Here is a 20,531-nt window from a genome sequence, read left to right as displayed (position 1 = left end):
AGGCATCTCTGATGGAGGGAAGGAGTGGAAGATGATGATGGAAACACTATAAATGAAGAAGCACCGGAAGCATGATGGTATCATGAGGAAGGGCTGGAGTAGGATGCGGAGGGCTTGTATAGCCAGTGGGGAAGTGTATGGGCGGGCGTCAACTGCGGCCGTTGCCAGGAGACGACGGCACAAGCAATGTTACACCAGGGCAAATTGCGCGCTGCGGGGTTTTGACAGTACCAGCACCTGATGTCCAACCCACCCCTTAACACCGATATTGTCTTTCACGTATATATATATATATATATATATATATATATATATATATATATATAAGGAGGCCTTTCATGGATATTGTTCCAGAGGTAATCATAAATAGTGAATTTTATTATATATATATATATATATATATATATATATATATATATATATATATATATATATATATATATATATCAAACCTTTCACAACCTGACTGCTCCCTCTACGAGCGTCTGGCAAACTGTCAGGATATTGACAGCAGGATGGAGCAGCAACAACAAAACTGAAATACGGTATTCATAAGCCTCCAGTGAAAGGTTAATCTAGGATGCGGAACTAATCAGGCGACCGACCTTGTCTGGAGGAACAACAATGATTGTTACTGACATTTGTAGCCGAGAAGAATGAAAACGTTGATATTTGAACGGGGTGGTCAGTCTCTCAGCGCAATGGACCTCCTGCGCCCTCTGTTTGACCCTCTTTGAAGGGTCGTACCGACGCGCCCAGGGATCGTCGTAGTCCAAAACAGGGGCGACCTCGCAAAAGTTAGGTAGCACACCACAGCGAAACTGCGTACGAAATAAGCAACCATCATTCTACCAGCGGATCACGCGCTCATCTCCTCTTCCCAGGTACAGGACTCCTGGTCATCCCTGCCGCCCACCAGGGTTCAGCTGCACTTATCCCCTCCTCACGCAAGCAATTCGATAGGAAGATAATTCCTTGACATCACGGAGGCCCAGCGAGACCGTTCATGTGGGAACACCTGATGCTACCATCAATATCCTAACGAATCCTCTCCAAAAGCGGATTTAGATTACATCACACGAGTGGTGGTTGTAAATTTGTAATATGAGTAATTATGTAGAGATATAAGCTAAACGTTAATTTGGCACATTATGTATTCTTGTTAGAGACAAGTACTTTCAATCAAGATTAACTAAATGCTGATTTATAACTAATACATACACAATGGTTTCGCTACCCGTCACAGGTTAGTGTTGCCAATTGTAATTACTGTTTCTGTGTTACGGTAAGAGAATTTATGCTTGTGTTGCTCCACCTATCAACCTTGACCTGTTGTTAAAGATCAGCCCCATACGAAGGAGCACCTGGGTTGGGTGTATGCCGACTGCCATGCCCAGGATTCGAACCCATCTGGGTCCCACCCTAGGAGAGTCTGTTCTGGCTTATGGTCAATAAAGATAACTATTAATCCACGATACTGAGTGTGATTAATATTTGTGTGTTACGGGGAGAGAGTCTTACACTCGCGTTGCCCCTTCTGTTAACCTTTTACGTATTGCACCTTGTATTTATTTCTATATAGCCATGCCAGGTACCCACTCTATCGACCAGCCTCTAGGGGAAAATGAAAAACTGGGTAGACTGTGCAGCTATTGCGACTAGGATTCGAACCCATTCGGGTTTAATCCCAAGAGGTTTGTGGATGCTTGACGGTCAGTGTGCGTCTTCTAAATGCTCATATCACACCGTACTCACGCACTTAAAACTCAGAGGTTACACTGCATTTAGACAATGAAGCCACTTGGTGTTCATACAGAGGCGCTTACTCGTCATGGAGGCCTGGCGTTCACTGACACAGATGACCTGGCACTAATACACATGCAAAAAAACGCCTGCATCGAACATGCTTTTGACACAAACGAATGCAAACATTTGGGTACGATCAGATGCATACACCAACTTTGTCAGCTCTAACCCGTAATGGGTTTTGGATGAGTATATAGATGTACTATACACCTCAATCCCGAGCAGTGCACACGATTTTAAAAAGACACAGCTGTGCCAATCAGAGACAGCAATGTGTGGCGTTCAGATAAGCCGCAACAAGTGGATCACCATTGGAAAAGCAGTTTATAATCTTGCATTGCGTTCATACGTGCGTAAATAACACCTGGCAAAGATTTGAGTTCATAAGTAAAAAATATGTAAATGAACATCAACCTTGCGTATAAAAATGTTGTTAACGAGTGAAATGTGAAGTCTAAACTGGCGTATAAAAAATGTTGACAACCGCTGAAGTGTAGTGTCACTCTGCACGTAGCACTAAGATAGTTCAAACCCTACCCAACCGGTCATTGGGATTAACTCACCAAATCGTCAGCAACATCTGTGTTACTAAATATAATCATTGCAGAATTCTTATCAATAACTAAACTTCAACTGAACTTGTCATGTTCAACACGAAGAAATGTCAAGTATATTCTTTTAGATCACAGTTATGACAAGCAAAGACTTTCACAATCTTAGGATTAACATAAACATTTGAAATATCAATCTTACCTCCTCACTTCATTCCATTCAGCCATCGTGGAAACCTTCTGTTCGAGTCTCATAAGTAGTGCAACAACAGTACGCTTTCCGATAACTTGTTTAATAAGTCACAAGGACAACAGCTTATGAAAGTACCAACGCGTACTTCTTGTTACAAAGGCCGAGGAAAATCTATTATGTGTCCTGCTGACACTTGCTGCTACAATCTTCTGTCCTTATATCACGTAATGTAGAGCCATGCAGGTTAAGTCATGATAGGATTCCCAAGAAATATCAAAGTGGCAGGCAGAATCTAATTTCGCATTGTCTAATTCATCAGATCGGGCAGTGAACAAAATCTTATTTCCATAAATCTGACATGATTATTGCACAAAGATAATTATGTTAAAAAAGGGGGGAGAGCTTCCAGTCAAGAGTGGAGTGAGGCACTGTTGACACACCCTTCGTCGAGGTTACGAACACACTGGTCGATGTCCAAGATAATCATGGTCAAAGTTTCGTACGCTCCTCAAGACTTCTAACAATTAAAGATTCCAGAGCATTACACAGACATATATCGGATTAAGATTTAATAATCAGTTCATGCAGAAAAGGGCTATATTCTCTTTCAAAATGCAGATCAGCATTTCCCACTTTTCAACCCACAACAAAGAACAACAAAGAATATCCATTACGCTGGACATGGCGGGCGTACGATGTTGTCTTTTATTTCAAATATACGTCACACTCCCACTGTTTGTCGTACTTTCACCGGGGGGGGGGTAAAACTTTGTTGGTAAAATCCTATGTCCCTTAATAATCAAAAACTGGTGATGACTTAAATGATACGGGAAATAACCTTAAACAATGTAGAATAGAAAATTATTTTTTGTGTACTAGCTACTCAATACTGGCCTAATGTTCACGATGGTGACGTCTGAATACTACACATATCTTCATCGATTACGAGCTTTTTACGTCATCTTCGTCCCCTTAAGAACCTTTACTGAAAACACGATAATTATCATGTCAACACCTAAGCAAAGGTAAACAAAGGCTCTTCAGTGTTTCAACATGATCTTTACAGCAAGCAACAACTTTATTCCTAAAAACTATTATCCTAAGTAAATGGTGACTGATTTCACCATTCCTTTCCAGACTAAGAGAGAATTGAACTAACTCTACAATGCATTATCTTAACCAGCATTATTTCCTGTTTATGTTCCGAACGTCTGTTCGTAAAAAGCACTAGAAATTAATATTTCTTGATCATACGATTACCCCAAGGACCACTTTCTTGGAATGTTCTAGGAATTCCTTCAGGACACCTTATTCCTGGAGCTCCTGCAACTTCAAGAAGCAGGAAAATTATGGGTTACTTTTAGAGTGAGAAGTTCGACAAGGCTGTACTCCCGATGATACACCGCTGCCAAAGGTGACCTTTTCACGCGTTGTGCCCTCATGCAGCTGTAGTCCGATATCACTATATATATATATATATATATATATATATATATATATATATATATAGATAGATAGATAGATAGATAGATAGATATAGATAGATAGATAGTAGCCGTCTCAGATGACATAAAAAAAACTATTTAATAGTAAATTGAACCCCGGACCATGTGTGTAGCACCAGGTAGCCCAAAAACCCCAGACACGCGCACTGGACAAAGAAAGAAGGCTTTTTAATCGTAAAGGACACGTGACGCATCAGCGATATATATATATATATATATATATATATATATATATATATATATATATATATATTTTTTTTTTTTTTTTTTTTTTTTATACTTTGTCGCTGTCTCCCGCGTTTGCGAGGTAGCGCAAGGAAACAGACGAAAGAAATGGCCCAACCCCCCCCCCCCCCATACACATGTACATACACACGTCCACACACGCAAATATACATACCTACACAGCTTTCCATGGTTTACCCCAGACGCTTCACATGCCTTGCTTCAATCCACTGGCAGCACGTCAACCCCTGTATACCACATGACTCCAATTCACTCTATTTCTTGCCCTCCTTTCACCCTCCTGCATGTTCAGGCCCCGATCACACAAAATCTTTTTCACTCCATCTTTCCACCTCCAATTTGGTCTCCCTCTTCTCCTCGTTCCCTCCACCTCCGACACATATATCCTCTTGGTCAATCTCTCCTCACTCATTCTCTCCATGTGCCCAAACCATTTCAAAACACCCTCTTCTGCTCTCTCAACCACGCTCATTTTATTTCCACACATCTCTCTTACCCTTACGTTACTTACTCGATCAAACCACCTCACACCACACATTGTCCTCAAACATCTCATTTCCAGCACATCCATCCTCCTGCGCACATCTCTATCCATAGCCCACGCCTCGCAACCATACAACATTGTTGGAACCACTATTCCCTCAAACATACCCATTTTTGCTTTCCGAGATAATGTTCTCGACTTCCACACATTTTTCAAGGCTCCCAAAATTTTCGCCCCCTCCCCCACCCTATGATCCACTTCCGCTTCCATGGTTCCATCCGCTGACAGATCCACTCCCAGATATCTAAAACACTTCACTTCCTCCAGTTTTTCTCCATTCAAACTCACCTCCCAATTGACTTGACCCTCACCCCTACTGTACCTAATAACCTTGCTCTTATTCACATTTACTCTCAACTTTCTTCTTCCACACACTTTACCAAACTCAGTCACCAGCTTCTGCAGTTTCTCACATGAATCAGCCACCAGCGCTGTATCATCAGCGAACAACAACTGACTCACTTCCCAAGCTCTCTCATCCCCAACAGACTTCATACTTGCCCCTCTTTCCAGGACTCTTGCATTTACCTCCCTTACAACCCCATCCATAAACAAATTAAACAACCATGGAGACATCACACACCCCTGCCGCAAACCTACATTCACTGAGAACCAATCACTTTCCTCTCTTCCTACACGTACACATGCCTTACATCCTCGATAAAAACTTTTCACTGCTTCTAACAACTTGCCTCCCACACCATATATTCTTAATACCTTCCACAGAGCAACTCTATCAACTCTATCATATGCCTTCTCCAGATCCATAAATGCTACATACAAATCCATTTGCTTTTCTAAGTATTTCTCACATACATTCTTCAAAGCAAACACCTGATCCACACATCCTCTACCACTTCTGAAACCGCACTGCTCTTCCCCAATCTGATGCTCTGTACATGCCTTCACCCTCTCAATCAATACCCTCCCATATAATTTACCAGGAATACTCAACAAACTTATACCTCTGTAATTTGAGCACTCACTCTTATCCCCTTTGCCTTTGTACAATGGCACTATGCACGCATTCCGCCAATCCTCAGGCACCTCACCATGAGTCATACATACATTAAATAACCTTACCAACCAGTCAACAATACAGTCACCCCCTTTCTTAATAAATTCCACTGCAATACCATCCAAACCTGCTGCCTTGCCGGCTTTCATCTTCCGCAAAGCTTTTACTACCTCTTCTCTGTTTACCAACTCATTTTCCCTAACCCTCTCACTTTGCACACCACCTCGACCAAAACACCCTATATCTGCCACTCTGTCATCAGACACATTCAACAAACCTTCAAAATACTCATTCCATCTCCTTCTCACATCACCGCTACTTGTTATCACCTCCCCATTTACGCCCTTCACTGAAGTTCCCATTTGCTCCCTTGTCTTACGCACCCTATTTACCTCCTTCCAGAACATCTTTTTATTCTCCCTAAAATTTACTGATAGTCTCTCACCCCAACTCTCATTTGCCCTTTTTTTCACCTCTTGCACCTTTCTCTTGACCTCCTGTCTCTTTCTTTTATACTTCTCCCACTCAATTGCATTTTTTCCCTGCAAAAATCGTCCAAATGCCTCTCTCTTCTCTTTCACTAATACTCTTACTTCTTCATCCCACCACTCACTACCCTTTCTAAACAGCCCACCTCCCACTCTTCTCATGCCACAAGCATCTTTTGCGCAATCCATCACTGATTCCCTAAATACATCCCATTCCTCCCCCACTCCCCTTACTTCCATTGTTCTCACCTTTTTCCATTCTGTACACAGTCTCTCCTGGTACTTCCCCACACAGGTCTCCTTCCCAAGCTCACTTACTCTCACCACCTTCTTCACCCCAACATTCACTCCTCTTTTCTGAAAACCCATACTAATCTTCACCTTAGCCTCCACAAGATAATGATCAGACATCCCTCCAGTTGCACCTCTCAGCACATTAACATCCAAAAGTCTCTCTTTCGCACGCCTGTCAATTAACACGTAATCCAATAACGCTCTCTGGCCATCTCTCCTACTTACATAAGTATACTTATGTATATCTCGCTTTTTAAACCAGGTATTCCCAATCATCAGTCCTTTTTCAGCACATAAATCTACAAGCTCTTCACCATTTCCATTTACAACACTGAACACCCCATGCATACCAATTATTCCCTCAACTGCCACATTACTCACCTTTGCATTCAAATCACCCATCACTATAACCCGGTCTCGTGCATCAAAACCGCTAACACACTCATTTAGCTGCTCCCAAAACACTTGCCTCTCATGATCTTTCTTCTCATGCCCAGGTGCATATGCACCAATAATCACCCACCTCTCTCCATCAACTTTCAATTTTACCCATATTAATCGAGAATTTACTTTCTTACATTCTATCACATACTCCCACAACTCCTGTTTCAGGAGTATTGCTACTCCTTCCCTTGCTCTTGTCCTCTCACTAACCCCTGACTTCACTAAGTGCAGCGCAGCCCCTAGAGGTGCAGGAGCCTTTGGGCAAAGGGTTCTGGGGAAACATCAGCACCCTTTCGTGGAGGGGTCCTGTTGCAGTTATGAATAAATGTAATGTATGAAATTATCGAATAAAGGAATAACCATAAGAGAGAGGCGTGGTAGCAAGGTCAGCCTGATTCTGAGAGCTGACCAAGGTATGCTAAAATGGTTCCGATAAGTGGAGAGGATGAGCGAGGAAAGACTAAGTCTGAGGATCTAAGTATTAAAAGTGAAGGGAGGAAGAGGAAGGAGAAGACAGGCGAAGAATGAAGTTGGCTATAGGGTCAATGAGACCGAACATCCTCGATGGTGCATGGGATAGAATGAGGTGGATCGATAAGTTATATAGAGGGAGGTGGGTGAGGACGTGATGTTAATGGACTGAACTACGGCATACGAACCGGTCAAGATAAACCACGGGAAAGTTACGTGTGACTTGTCTGTGAGTATTAGGTGTTAGCTGCAGTACAATATCCATGACAGATAGAGAGAGTGGATGTGTGCAAATGGGATCCTTGTTCGCTCTTTCCTACCGCTACCTCGTCTACAACTTGAACCACATCTCTCAACCAACCTCACAGGGGAGGGGATGAAGAGCTAGATTGGACATGACTCAGTTGTTCAGTCCGGGACGTGAAAACGGACCAGTTATTGCACAGGGAGCGAGGCTAACCACAACCCTCCAGGAGTCTAGAAGCTCCTGAACTATATAGATGTACGGTAAATAAGCTCTCGCGTTCCTTCGTGATCCTCTCCTTGGTCTAAACAAGCGCAGTGAGTGTCAAGTGTTTCTGCACAATCTAACGTTATAAATAACCGCAACACCAATCACGCATCATGATTTGGGTTATCACCGGCTGTTCTCCAGTCCCCCTATTAAGACACGCAAGTCATAAATGCACGGTCATCAGAACTCATGCAAGAACGATCAGTTCTAGCAACAGAATTAGGTATTCATCACGCAATTTCCCATGACTGTGAAAATCTCGTGAAGCCCATTAATCAGCCTTAATTGTTTAAACATTAGAGAAAGGGTTGGATTACAGTCATTTTCCTATATCCATAAAATGATCAGTTTACAGAAGGCTAACCATTTTATGTGTGTTTGTATGTATGTTGTTGGGGTTAAAAGCTATTGAGTGATGAGTAGTCGTATGCAAGGACTTGTTACATACACTTTAAAAATGCATACTGCAAAGAAAATGGGCCTATCTAGTTCATCGCTACCAGGGTACACACTGTCGGTGTTCGCCTTCGTATTCTCTCAGACCTTGTGTAAATAAAATTTTCATCCGACTTAGCTGACGTACGGAAATTTAACTACCCCAAGCAAATTTAGGCATCCGTGACCTAAATTTCACTCCTCAGACACGAACTTCGTCAATGGTAAATCACCTATGATTGTACATGTATGTTGTTGGATTTTTATGGCTTTCGACTGCCATCCCATACAGAATTTTTAGCGGTAAGGTGAGAAGGGAAAGGATTTAATTCTTTTTTTTTCCAGACAGAGCCTGATTGGCATCGTCTACTGGAGCAAATGCGCAGATTCTCTTTTCATTACTGGGGAAGACAGTAGCTCTCGCATGAACAAATATTCCGCCACTTATATAAAGTTAAAGATTTCCCCCCCTCCAGAAGTTAAATTAATGTCGAACATCAGAGCGACGGTACTACACATACGTTAAGTCGATTATCTGCGCTTCATCAGCTGACAGGGTCGTTAAGGGCATAACAACAACGTCAAGTTACAACCACCAATGGAAAACACTAAACACCTTCCTCAAGTATATAATATAATTCTCGGACCATACACAGTCGTGCAACATGCATGGCACCTCGTCAAGTGGTTCGTCTGGTTGGTTATTCGCCCCTCAGGACTATCACCTGCTTGGGTCAATAAGGCTATCAGAGAGAATCCGCAAAAACAGCTCACGAGACATCTTTTTTTACGTCTGCGAATGATATGAAGATAACCCTACGGTCACATACACCCTCATTTATCTATAGATATGGTCCACAGGGTCAAGAATAATAATGATAAAAAAAAACAAAAGACGTAAGGTCTGCTGGCACCGTGAATATATTGACGCAGCGGCGGTCACTAATGCTGCGTTATGACTTATTCACGGCGATGAACAATCAAGTTTTACACTACCACTCTGCCGTCACTGTTATAACAGTCCTCAATACTCCTCGCTGGGTTTCAGTATTCCAAAGGTTGGTGTGAGGAAACACACTGGTAATGCTATAATGTTTTGTGTATATATATATACTATCCCTGGGGAGTAGGGGGAGAAAGAATACTTCCCACGTATTCCCTGCGTGTCGTAGAAGGTGACTAAAAGGGAAGGGAGCGGGGGGCTGGAAATCCTCCCCTCTCATTTTTTTTATCTTTTTCAATTTTCCAAAAGATGGACGAGAGAAGGGAGCCAGGTGAGGATATTCCCTCTAAGGCCCAGTCCTCTGTTCTTAACGCTACCTCGCTAACGCGGGAAATGGCGAATAGTATATTACTGCAATGGAAAACGGGATCGTTGAGAGTGACTGGTAGAACGCGGTATGAACGTCTTCCGTCGCCTCACTCAAATATGCAACTGCCAATACGACATTAGAGAATGCTTTTGTCTGTTCACTATCATATGCTTCTGCCAGCATTAGCCGCAGTCCGCACAACTGGTGTGTGACGCATTATGACGTCAAGGTTGGTACTCTAGCCACCCCAGCGCCGTTCCTCCGCCCTCCATAGTTTGCAGTGTCTCAGTTACGTACCGACTTGACGTGGGCTGCGTTTGATGGCGTTTGTTTATCTACTCCGTGCGTTCAGGTTTGGTACAGTTTTCGACGCCGATTCATTCGTCTGAGGTCAAAAGTTGAAGCCCATATCACACGAGCAGTTATTTAAGAGTAACGGGAAAAGAAATGAACTCAAAACGTTTACATTTAGATCTAGTGGCTCTGGGTAGAGTCGAGATGGAATAATTCGAAAAGAAAAAAATGAGTGACGCAGAAGGAAATCTTGCCAAGCTAACAGGGTGTTAGCTTACTTGGCTAGGTGTGACGTATGGCCTGTTTGAGGATATTCTAAATTTATGTGACATTGACATGAACTGACATGAGCTCCTTAGTGAACTTGGTTGGCTGGGACTTTCGACTTTAGGCCTATCGATTGTCTGGGTCAATAAGACCGACAACGTCATTGTGGAACCACCAATCAAAACTGACTTGAAACTCACACTTCAGGTGTTCTGGCAGGTGTTCTGCCCTTCAAACTAAATATTTACCGGTGATAAGACATCAATATTAAATTTCTAAATATATACTACGGAAAGCTGTCAAGTCCTCTAAATGAAAATTGTTTACTTGAAGTATCAAAGTAGTTAGACTCTAACCCAGGAGTGGTCCGCCACGGGCAACAGCCCGTGCCAAGCTTAATATTAGACGGTCTTTACACACACACACACACACACACACACACAGAAACTATATTTATACTGGTGCTAAGACCGTTACGTCACACACAACGGGCAACGCTGTTGACGACATCGCCTGACAATTTCATTATAAATCTACTTAATCATTGGTGATACGAATATGCGAATGCAGAATTTCTTTTTTTTTCCATATTTTCACGAGACCTTCCCACATATCACCAGGATTTGAGTTTTGTGCGTATAGAAAATGGATTCCGCTGGAAGTTACGTCATATACACGTTTCTATTTTCGCGAGTGTTGACGCGAACATAAACACATTAGTGACCCACTTATAGCAGCAACCATTACTCAATATCCCAGGGACGATAAAAACTGATTTCAAACCCTTGGAAGTGGAAATGGGACACAAGAAAAATAAAAATTGGATCAATAATCGGAGAGTAATATTTCGCATGACGTACGTGGTAGGGGGGACTGAGGGAGGCAAGAGTAAGAGGTTCAAAAGACAAGAGGGTTGGGGGAAGGGAAGAAACAGAGTTACGAGAATACCAAGAAGAAATTTAAGGCGAGTGAAAGAAAGGGGGAGAAGTTAGAGGGAGTGTGGGTGGGGATTAAGGGGAACTGGATGAGTGGTTATGGAACGTGGGAGAGGAAGAAGGGATTATGTACAAAAATAGGGATTAGAACAAGATGGGGAGTTAGGGATGCAAGAGGACACGGGAGATGGAAAGAGGGAAATGTTTAGGGATGGGAAGGGACAAAATTTAAGTATGGGCATAAATGTTTAGCACTCTGATAAGAACCAACAGGTCAGTGTACGTATGTGGTTAAGCGAAAACAGATCAAAACACTATGTTAATATAACCGAAATCAGGATATCTCATCAACATCTAGATAACGTCACGAAAGGTCAGGTTAACTGGTGACGAAAGGTCAAGAAACTAGGTCAGTTAAGGCTAATGAAAAATAGGGTCAAGGTACTGGGTGTGGTAGGACAGTATAACAAAAAGTTAACACAGTAGGAGCTTAAGTTTCTAATAACGGTCGAGACGTTGAGTCAGCTCAGGTTTGTGGAGGCGGTGAAGATTTGTAGAGGTTTTCAGAAAAGAAGAGAGAATGTTGGGGTGAAGAGAATGGTGAGAGTAAGTGAGCTTGGGAAGGAGACTTGTGTGAGGAAGTACCAGGAAAGACTGAGTACAGAATGGAAAAAGGTGAGAACAAAGCAGGTATGAGGAGGTCAAGATAACAAGACACCTCGGGTCACCATGGGATAGGTCAAGAGATTACACTTAACGACGCTTCTGCGTAAGATTACGATGTCATAGACGGAAGGTCACGTAACTCAAGGACACTACGTCAATAGTGTACACAGGTGATCGAGGACATGCAGACATATACTGCCACTGGTCAAGAGGACATGGCCCAGCCCGCTGGTGGAAATGTATCATTTATTCACACATGCCTTTGTATGAACACGGAACATTTCTCCTTTTTTTTCTTTTTTTACCTCGCAGCAGCACCAGGTCTCGATGTAGGTGAGTTACAGGGAATATCTGAGGAGGTGCGAGGTACAGGTCAGTCACAGGGAAGACCAGAGGAGGTGTGAGCTGTGACGAGGAGGAGGAGGAGGAGTTGTACCTCCATGAACCCCTTGGCTCCGACACACACTGGTCGTCTGGCAAGCACCACCACTTCAGGCACTCGACCCTCTCCCTCATAAAACGTATACGTCCACCCTCATCCACCCCCTTCCTGTTTGCATTCCCCCGTATGCCTCCCACCCGACACCCTTCCCTATCAAGCAGTCACTTCTGGCGTACAGTGAACTTGCCTACTTATCTACCAACGTCCCTACCTACCAACCAACCTTCCCACCTACTCTATGTGCTACACCAGAGTCCTTCTCCTGCACGCAACTCCCTTCTCTAACATGCAAACATGCCCCTCCCCCCCCCCCCTCCTACATACAACCCCTTCACACAATGAGAAGTCCCAGGATTGTAGAACTCTCTCCACACACACACACACACACACACACACACACACACACACACACAAACACGCGCGCGCGCGCACGTCTTCTAATGCAAGTATTCACGACCTCCTACAGAAACTATCCACAACAGTACATGATACATATCCCTATAAATCTGGTCATAATGTCTCTGAAATTACAGAGCGTAGCTCCCACGGACTGTGTGTGTGCTCCCCAAGTCGTTACGCTGAGGAACGGCGGTCATGCATTATCACGGGGGATGTGCTCGAATGGCAAAACATGTCTGGTTGAAACGATTCTGTTATACCTCGCGATCTGCACCGGTCTGTGTCCTCTTCCCTGGGCAGGAAGGTCCCGCAGTGAGTTGTGCCTTAAAGTAGGGCTGGATATCCTCACCTCCGACGACAGGAGTCCTCTATCGTCATGATCTAAAGGTAAGAACAGGAGAAGGACACAAGCGAGGACTTGTCCTCGAAGGCTCCGTTGTGTACGTTTCTGACGCGACCTCGCTAAGGCGGGAAAGGCGAGTAAAGTAAATCAAATGTTGAATGAATTACTTCTGATGATTAACTGTAAGTCCATAACTTCTAAATCTAGCAGAAAGCAACACTGAATTCACAAGACACGTTACCCTCATGTTAAAAGGTAACGCGATCCAGCTTCATAAGAAAAACCAGCCTTCCAGCAAGTACAATTTATGTAACAGTCTCTCAGATCCTTCAGAGGTGCATATCGACTATTTATAAAAGGAAAAAGAAAGAAAAAAGAGAGAGCGTAGACTGGATCGATGAAAACGGTTAAAGTATTTTCATTTATCATCTACACGACGGGAAGTTGACGGTCTGTGACGAGTAAACAAGATACGAAAGTATTTTCATTTATCATCTGCACGACGGGAAGTTGATGGTCTGTGACGGGTAAACAAGACACGTCCACGGACGCACGCCCGTACCCCCGACATATCATCTTCGACCCGACCTTCGACCGGCCGCCAGTGGACCCCCACCCCACTAGAAAAAATTTTGCGTGCTGGAGACGATCGATTTGGGTTAATGAGAGACTAAAGCGACGTGTGAATGGATGTTAATATTCAGAGGATCATCCGTGCTGACATGTTAACTATGCCAGGTGGATAAAGTTACTAATTTGTTACATTTAATCTTGCATCACAGTTCCCAAACAAAATGTTATATATACCTTCCCATTTCCTAAATATCTTAAGAACAGAGTCTGACACTTTATCTGATCCTTAACCAAAAAGAACAGAGTCTGACACTTTATCTGATCCTTAACCAAAAAGAACAGAGTCTGACACTTTATCTGATCCTCAACCAAAGAAACTCCCAGTAATTTCTGCAATTCAACCTTCCTTTCTCTTTCACGATTTCCTCAGTCTATTGCTAATTTTCGCGCTGACAAAGTTGCTCTCTTCGACAGCTTTATTTCTCTCTTTCGTTACTTTGAACAATTCTAGATCTAGGCCTCCGCTACCACTTCCCACTGAGCCTATACGTTCTTTAATATTTTCACTGAGTCAGTCCCCTCTCAGCAACAAGTGGACAAGGTATGGCCCGGATGGCATACATCTGAGTTAGCTCCCATCCTTTCTCGCTTATCTCATCTCCGTCTAAACACCCAAACTTTTTCTATTTCTTCGATGCATGAAGCTAGGCCTCAGGTTCCCACAAACAGAAATCACACGCCCAGATACCATTAGATTCCATTATATTGAATTAATAAGAATTGGAAAATATTTGTATCGTAATCCAGTTGAATTTTGTTTCAACAACCTTACCTCAAAGTCGTACCATAATCTAACCCGACTGAAAGGAGTTGAGATTTGACGGGAATTCTTTCTTACGTTTATAGACCAAGTTCTGGTGTGTATCTGGCACTGATGGATGGTCTTTAATTCCACGCGGTTCCAGACTATACCACGTCAGGCCCAAGGCAACTAATTAACGTACCAACTACCAGGGAACAGTACACGCACGTCGGGTGTGCCTGTAAGGCCAGGTAGTGACTAGGTTCAAAAGTCTTCAAGCTATAAGGCTACTTATCAGGAATTGTACTACTTAAAGGGGTTTGAATCACTTCCAATATTCGAGTCACTGCAAGAGCCCGGAACTTCGAGTCGCCAGCTTCGGGAGTCGCCTCCTTGACGGTTCCCCAACGTCGAGGGGCCGTCTGCCTCGTCTGCCAGTGACCATGACATGAGTCGACTGCTACCAATGATCCCCTGAGGTTTTGCTCATTTGTTTCTCCAGGTCAGCATGTAGCCCAAAAGCCAAGTTAAAACACGACGGCGTCAGTGATTCCCAAGAGGTCTGGCTGAACAACATCAACCACTTGCAGAACTCACTCTGCTCTACAGCGAGATCCAATCACAGCCCACAACTAAATATATATCTTGTTCTCTTACTCAAGAAAAGTATCCACGAAGACATATACATAACTCATGAGAGCAATGCCTTGATGTAAAGGTCAGGAGTTCACGACATACAACAGACTTGTCAGAGAAAGAAGAAATTTCTTTATATATATATATATATATATATATATATATATATATATATATATATATATATATATATATATATATATATTCTAAGCTAGAATGTGACGACGTGATAAGTTAGCCATAACGGTTTGTTTTTTGTCAACTGTCGATAACGCATGAAGTAAACATGGCAGCATTAAATCACTGGATCGCAAACACCTATGCCATAACTAAGACGTGGATTTAGGAAATAAGGCAGAGTTTTGGCCTTCAGGAAACACGGTGGTAGGTAAGTTGTTTTTTTCTTTTTTTTTTACATAACATAAATATATAAGGAATATGGAGGGAGAAAGGTTGTTGCTTCAGCCACAAAATAATCCCGTCCTTGAAGCTACATCTTTTTTTTTTCCCTACATACAACGTATTTGATTACAAATGCCATTTCATCTGCAGAGGAACGCACTTGACGCTACGGGTGCTTTTTTTTTTTTTTTTTCGTCCACATACTAACGTTCTTGAAGCTATAGGGAGGTGATCTTTTACCTACATAAGATTGTCCTTGATGCTACAGGTAGTCTTTTGATCCACTACGAACGCCTTGTCGCTTGAGGCACAAACTAACGTTGTTTTAGCCACACATCGAAGAAATACCAGGCGCTCTTACATAACAGTAAGATAATATATACAGAAAAACGTTCATACCATACTCTGTACCTCATACAAGATGTCTGTAACCCTACTAAAACTGCGAAAAACCATGAACAATATGTAAACCTTGACTGTACCATGGGACAACAAAATTAATCATCACAACCAACAAACGCACTAAGTTTACATCAGACGCAGCTCCTGTCTACTTGCCCTAGTCATGGCGTGCACGAGAAAATTCCTCAGGGAAATCCTCGTCAGGTGTCTCGCCAAGTTACCAGGAAGATAGATAGATAGATAGATAGACAGATGAATATAGATAGACATATAGATAGATAAGAAGTTTTACTAACGTGTTCACTCATCGTTACAGTAAATAAATTAAGAGCATGGAATGTCCACAAGTCACGCGATAATTTCATTAGTATCATACTAGAACCAGTGTCATACCAGCTTAAGAGTAAAATAAATCTTCACTAATATCATTTTTATTTTGAACGGGAATGCATAACGGAAAAGTAACTCGTAGCTATACTTTCAGCCCAAAAACATATGATACAATTACATTAAATTATTACGGGAAAACTTGTTTCTTTTGGTGTACATCAGACGCCATTATAACGATTTAAAAACAATATTAGATTAATGAGAGCAATTTCTACTCATTCCCAAGACCGGAAACGCCGTCAATTTTCATCTTGTGAATTAATCCTTGAATTAGCTTGGGTATCAATACTTGAACCTATTCTCTTCTTACCTGTAATTAACGATATAACAAACCTCGCAAGCTCGTCATATTCTATATCTCAACTAACACCTATACACTCCTGCCATCTAACTTCCCTGCACATACCATTTTCAGCACAATATAATAGACTCGTCAGCTGACATAATGTGAGCAGACTCAGACCTCTGGTAACAAAGACAGACGGCTTATCAAACATTAACAAAGATCCGTTGAAGGTTTCTGAAGCTCAAACATGTGTATGGATTTCCCTACACCTGGTGAAGAGAACAACAAACACATGATCTCTAGTCGCTACACAAGAAATTCAGGTACCCCGACCTTACCTACCCTTCATATCATTCAGGAGGACAGAGACAGGAATTGCTATCACTAAGTCTCCTCACAGGATGAAACACACAACTCCTCGAAATGGCTGCACGGTATATAACACAAGAATGGTGCCAGAAGTTAGAGGAATGAGTAATGGCTTAATGAGAGAAGACCTTAAGCTGACCAAGCGAAAGGAAAACGGATTAAGGAGAGACTTAACCATTTTTGAATTCCTAAGGGATCATGATGATGTTAATATACTATTTCTTAGAAATAAAAGTGTAACAGGTTCTGTGGTAAATGAGTTGTGTAGGAAGTTAAATGAAGTTTAAATACTGATAAATGTGGGCGGTCAAAAAGCTTGATGTAGACTGTCCTTTGACTAAAAACTTTCATCCTCATTCATACTAACAGGCAATGACAAATGATTTATAAAGAGGGAGAAAATCCACACTGACATTTTCCCACCATAAAAGTATGGCCTCGTGGCGCAACGGATAACGCGTCTGACTACGGATCAGAAGATTCCAGGTTCGAATCCTGGCGAGGTCGATGACCATCTTTTAACAATGGGGCCCTATGGCTGTAAAACTCTACCAATGTACTTTACGCGTAGGAGGAACGAAAAACAAAAATACATATATACACAAACCTGCCGTAACTCACATTAGGTTTGTCATTATGTCCTTCACTAACTCTTCCCATCGTGTGCTAATTAATCAGCATTAATTCATCTACATTATAATACAATAATACCTTATATCTATTAATGTAACTGAAAAATATGGGGAAACTCTAACTGGTTTATATCAATAAAACACCAAAAAGTTAGAGGCAACTGTCAAAGTTACCCCTGAAATATGCGCGCACTCGATACCAGTTTTCTCTTTTTCCATCTACTTAACAGAAAATGGGATAAAAAATGGGAACATTAATATTTTAGCGACACGCAACATTCCGTTGTTTGTAGACTCGTTAACATTAATTTGTAAAATATCTATTACACAAGCAAGTAACATGATATCCCACACCCACGAACCCAGTACTCCTATTAAATAAAATATTTCACATTCACGCAAATAGGAGTAAATACGTTGAATAACAGCATTCAAATAACAATAATTATCTTTAATATACGACTGGTATCCTTGTAAACTGTAGCTCACCCGTGACAAATCAGTTTATGCTATCAGTGTAAATTGGTGTAAATTTTTCTCTTCCCTGTAATATCGTTTCGCATTTGAACCTTCAAATATTACTTATGATGCGTGTAATCTGTTTAGAATCTATAAATCCCATTTTCATAGAATCGTATATTTCAGCAAGAAATACGCTGAGTCCTTCAGTGTTAGTGAATATCCTAGAAATTAATCAGACATTGCTACGGCAGTTACTCGATCACATGACTCCAACAGTAGACAAATCAGACAGAGAATGGCTAGAAGCTTACTTTATCTTGGATATATTCTTTAAATTTCTTCTTCATCCTATCAGTGTCGTTAAACTTTTTTTTTTTTTTTGATTATGTCGAAGGCGTCAGGCATGGTTCAGTCTTCATCAAGGTTAGGACCTATATGAATAATAAATCTACTGATCTATGGATATTGAGGTAAATCAAAAAACCCTGGGCAAAATCTTAGGTTAACAAATATATATTAGCCATTTTGTAAAATTTGTGAACGAGCTATGAGGTAAAGGTTATTCGGACCTTTCTCAGCATGTAAAGTACACTTCAGAACTTACATATTCTTGTTAGGTTTGGTTTGATATGACTGTTTCGGTTAAATGGCAAAAAAAAAAAAAAAAGCGTTTATGAACTTTGTCTTTCTGATACTTTATTTCATGTTCGTTTTAACAGCCATAGACTACGTTCAAGAGACCCACATCTCTGTGATTATACCTAAAATCTTACCTTTTTTTTCTATTGCTTAAGATGGTTGGATTTAACTTTTTTTAATCGTATATAGCAACTGCTCCTGATTTAGCTTCTTATGCTTCTTTTACCTCTGCCTAAAGATCAAGCTTCCCTTCAAAGACTGAAACAGATGTACCTACCGATTTGGTTTGGTTTGTGAGACCACGTTGCTGTATATAAAAAAAAAAAAATCTTAAGACTAAAGCGTTCCTCACTTGTCTTACATCGATGTAATAAAATGAGGCCTATGAAACCTCATTCATACTAACAGACAATGACAAATGATTTATATAGAGGGAAATCATTTAATGGTATGTTTAACATGACCAACTGGGGGGGGGGGGGAGTCTATCGCCATTATGATATCAAATGATCAACTTCATTCATATCTTACTCCACTGCCAAATTAAATGGTCACAATCACAATGATGTTTGGTTATGTGCTGCTGACCCACAGCCGAACATTTAGTGGCTAAGTTTGGATAGAAGTGATGAATAAGGTCATCATTCTATAGAGGTTTACATTAGAATCTAAACACTGCATCATTTGCTATCTGACTACTTAGTGCGTATCCTAGCCTTGCACGCTAACAGTGCTCTAAATCAACCTATGTGGAGGCTTGCAACTTTAAAAGTTTAATTTCTTATTGTCAGGCATATTCAAGAATCTAAACTACCCTCCCATGAATATGATATATACTCATTCACCAATCAAACAGGGTATCTGTCGAATAAGTTAATCTGAACTGACAGGTGAAATAATTTCAAATGGACGGATAACACAAGAGCCTATTAATCGCCTAGACACAATAGTTTTCTTAACTTCTCGAGTCCTAAAGGAGGTGTGCCTAACGAAAGCTGTAACTTAGAAAATAGACTTATGTCGCTGCACCAGACAGCTTGCCAAAATAAACAGCATATTTTCGTACGGACGTGTTGCCTTCACGGCAGCCATCTATTTTGGGAAGTGGCAAATCTTGTTTTAATGACGCTGTGCTGAATATGATAACCACGCTTGATTATATTGTGAAGCGGTGTGCCATATCTGTTTTCGTTGTAGACACTATAAACACTTTGATTATATCCGCTTTGCAACCAAAACACACAAAGATTACAGCGATTCCGCAGACTGCGTCACAGGTGCGTCATAGCCCAAAATACGCAAACAACGCATTCGATACGGTCTAGAATCTATAATGAAACAAAGCCCAGCACAATAATCGAACAATGTTTGTTCTAAATGTCGATATTCAAAGGATGGGTTAAGCCTGATTAAGATTTCAACACTACAGCTAAAGGAAATATATGCCAAAAGTTTTTGTTGCCACTATATCAATCCTACTAGACGATTTTTTTTTTTTTACCGAAACGCACTGCATCATCCGTTCATTAAGTTTTTATATTTATTTAACTGCTGATCCATTTAAAATAATATCACAGGTTTCTCAAAGGTAAATGTTAGCTCCTTCTGTCAGTGGTTGAGGAAATAGTTCAATCTAAACGTTGAGTATTACATTATATCTTTCCTTCTCAAAGCAAGTAAACTACCAGAAATTATGTTTGGTTTCTAACATGCCACAAAACTAAAATTATGTTTGGTTTCTAACATGCCACAAAACTAAAATTATGTTTG

The 20,531-nt window shown here is 41.4% G+C and overlaps 1 protein-coding gene and 1 non-coding gene across 10 annotated transcripts in view; one reads left to right on the top strand and one right to left on the bottom strand.

Annotated features, from left to right (window-relative positions):
* The window catches only part of LOC139766017 (anoctamin-5), a 131,442-nt gene that overhangs the window by 83,719 nt on the left and 27,192 nt on the right, over positions 1–20,531 (bottom strand). For 4 of the 9 annotated variants that reach the window (XM_071694106.1, XM_071694114.1, XM_071694115.1 and 1 more), the window contains exon 1: positions 2,560–3,020. The exons of the other annotated variants lie outside the window; for them this stretch is intronic. The gene's annotated coding sequence lies outside the window, so the exon portion shown is untranslated. Of the gene's footprint in view, positions 1–2,559; positions 3,021–20,531 lie in introns of those variants that run through there. 9 annotated transcript variants of the gene reach the window in all.
* Positions 17,463–17,535, top strand: TRNAR-ACG (transfer RNA arginine (anticodon ACG)). The gene has a single exon. It is a non-coding gene; the product is annotated as a tRNA-Arg (tRNA).

Source organism: Panulirus ornatus, chromosome 56 (assembly GCF_036320965.1).
Source record: "Panulirus ornatus isolate Po-2019 chromosome 56, ASM3632096v1, whole genome shotgun sequence".
Classification (NCBI taxonomy): domain Eukaryota; kingdom Metazoa; phylum Arthropoda; class Malacostraca; order Decapoda; family Palinuridae; genus Panulirus; species Panulirus ornatus.
Note: the sequence above shows the minus strand (reverse complement) of the source record. Positions and strands in the feature narration are given on the sequence as shown.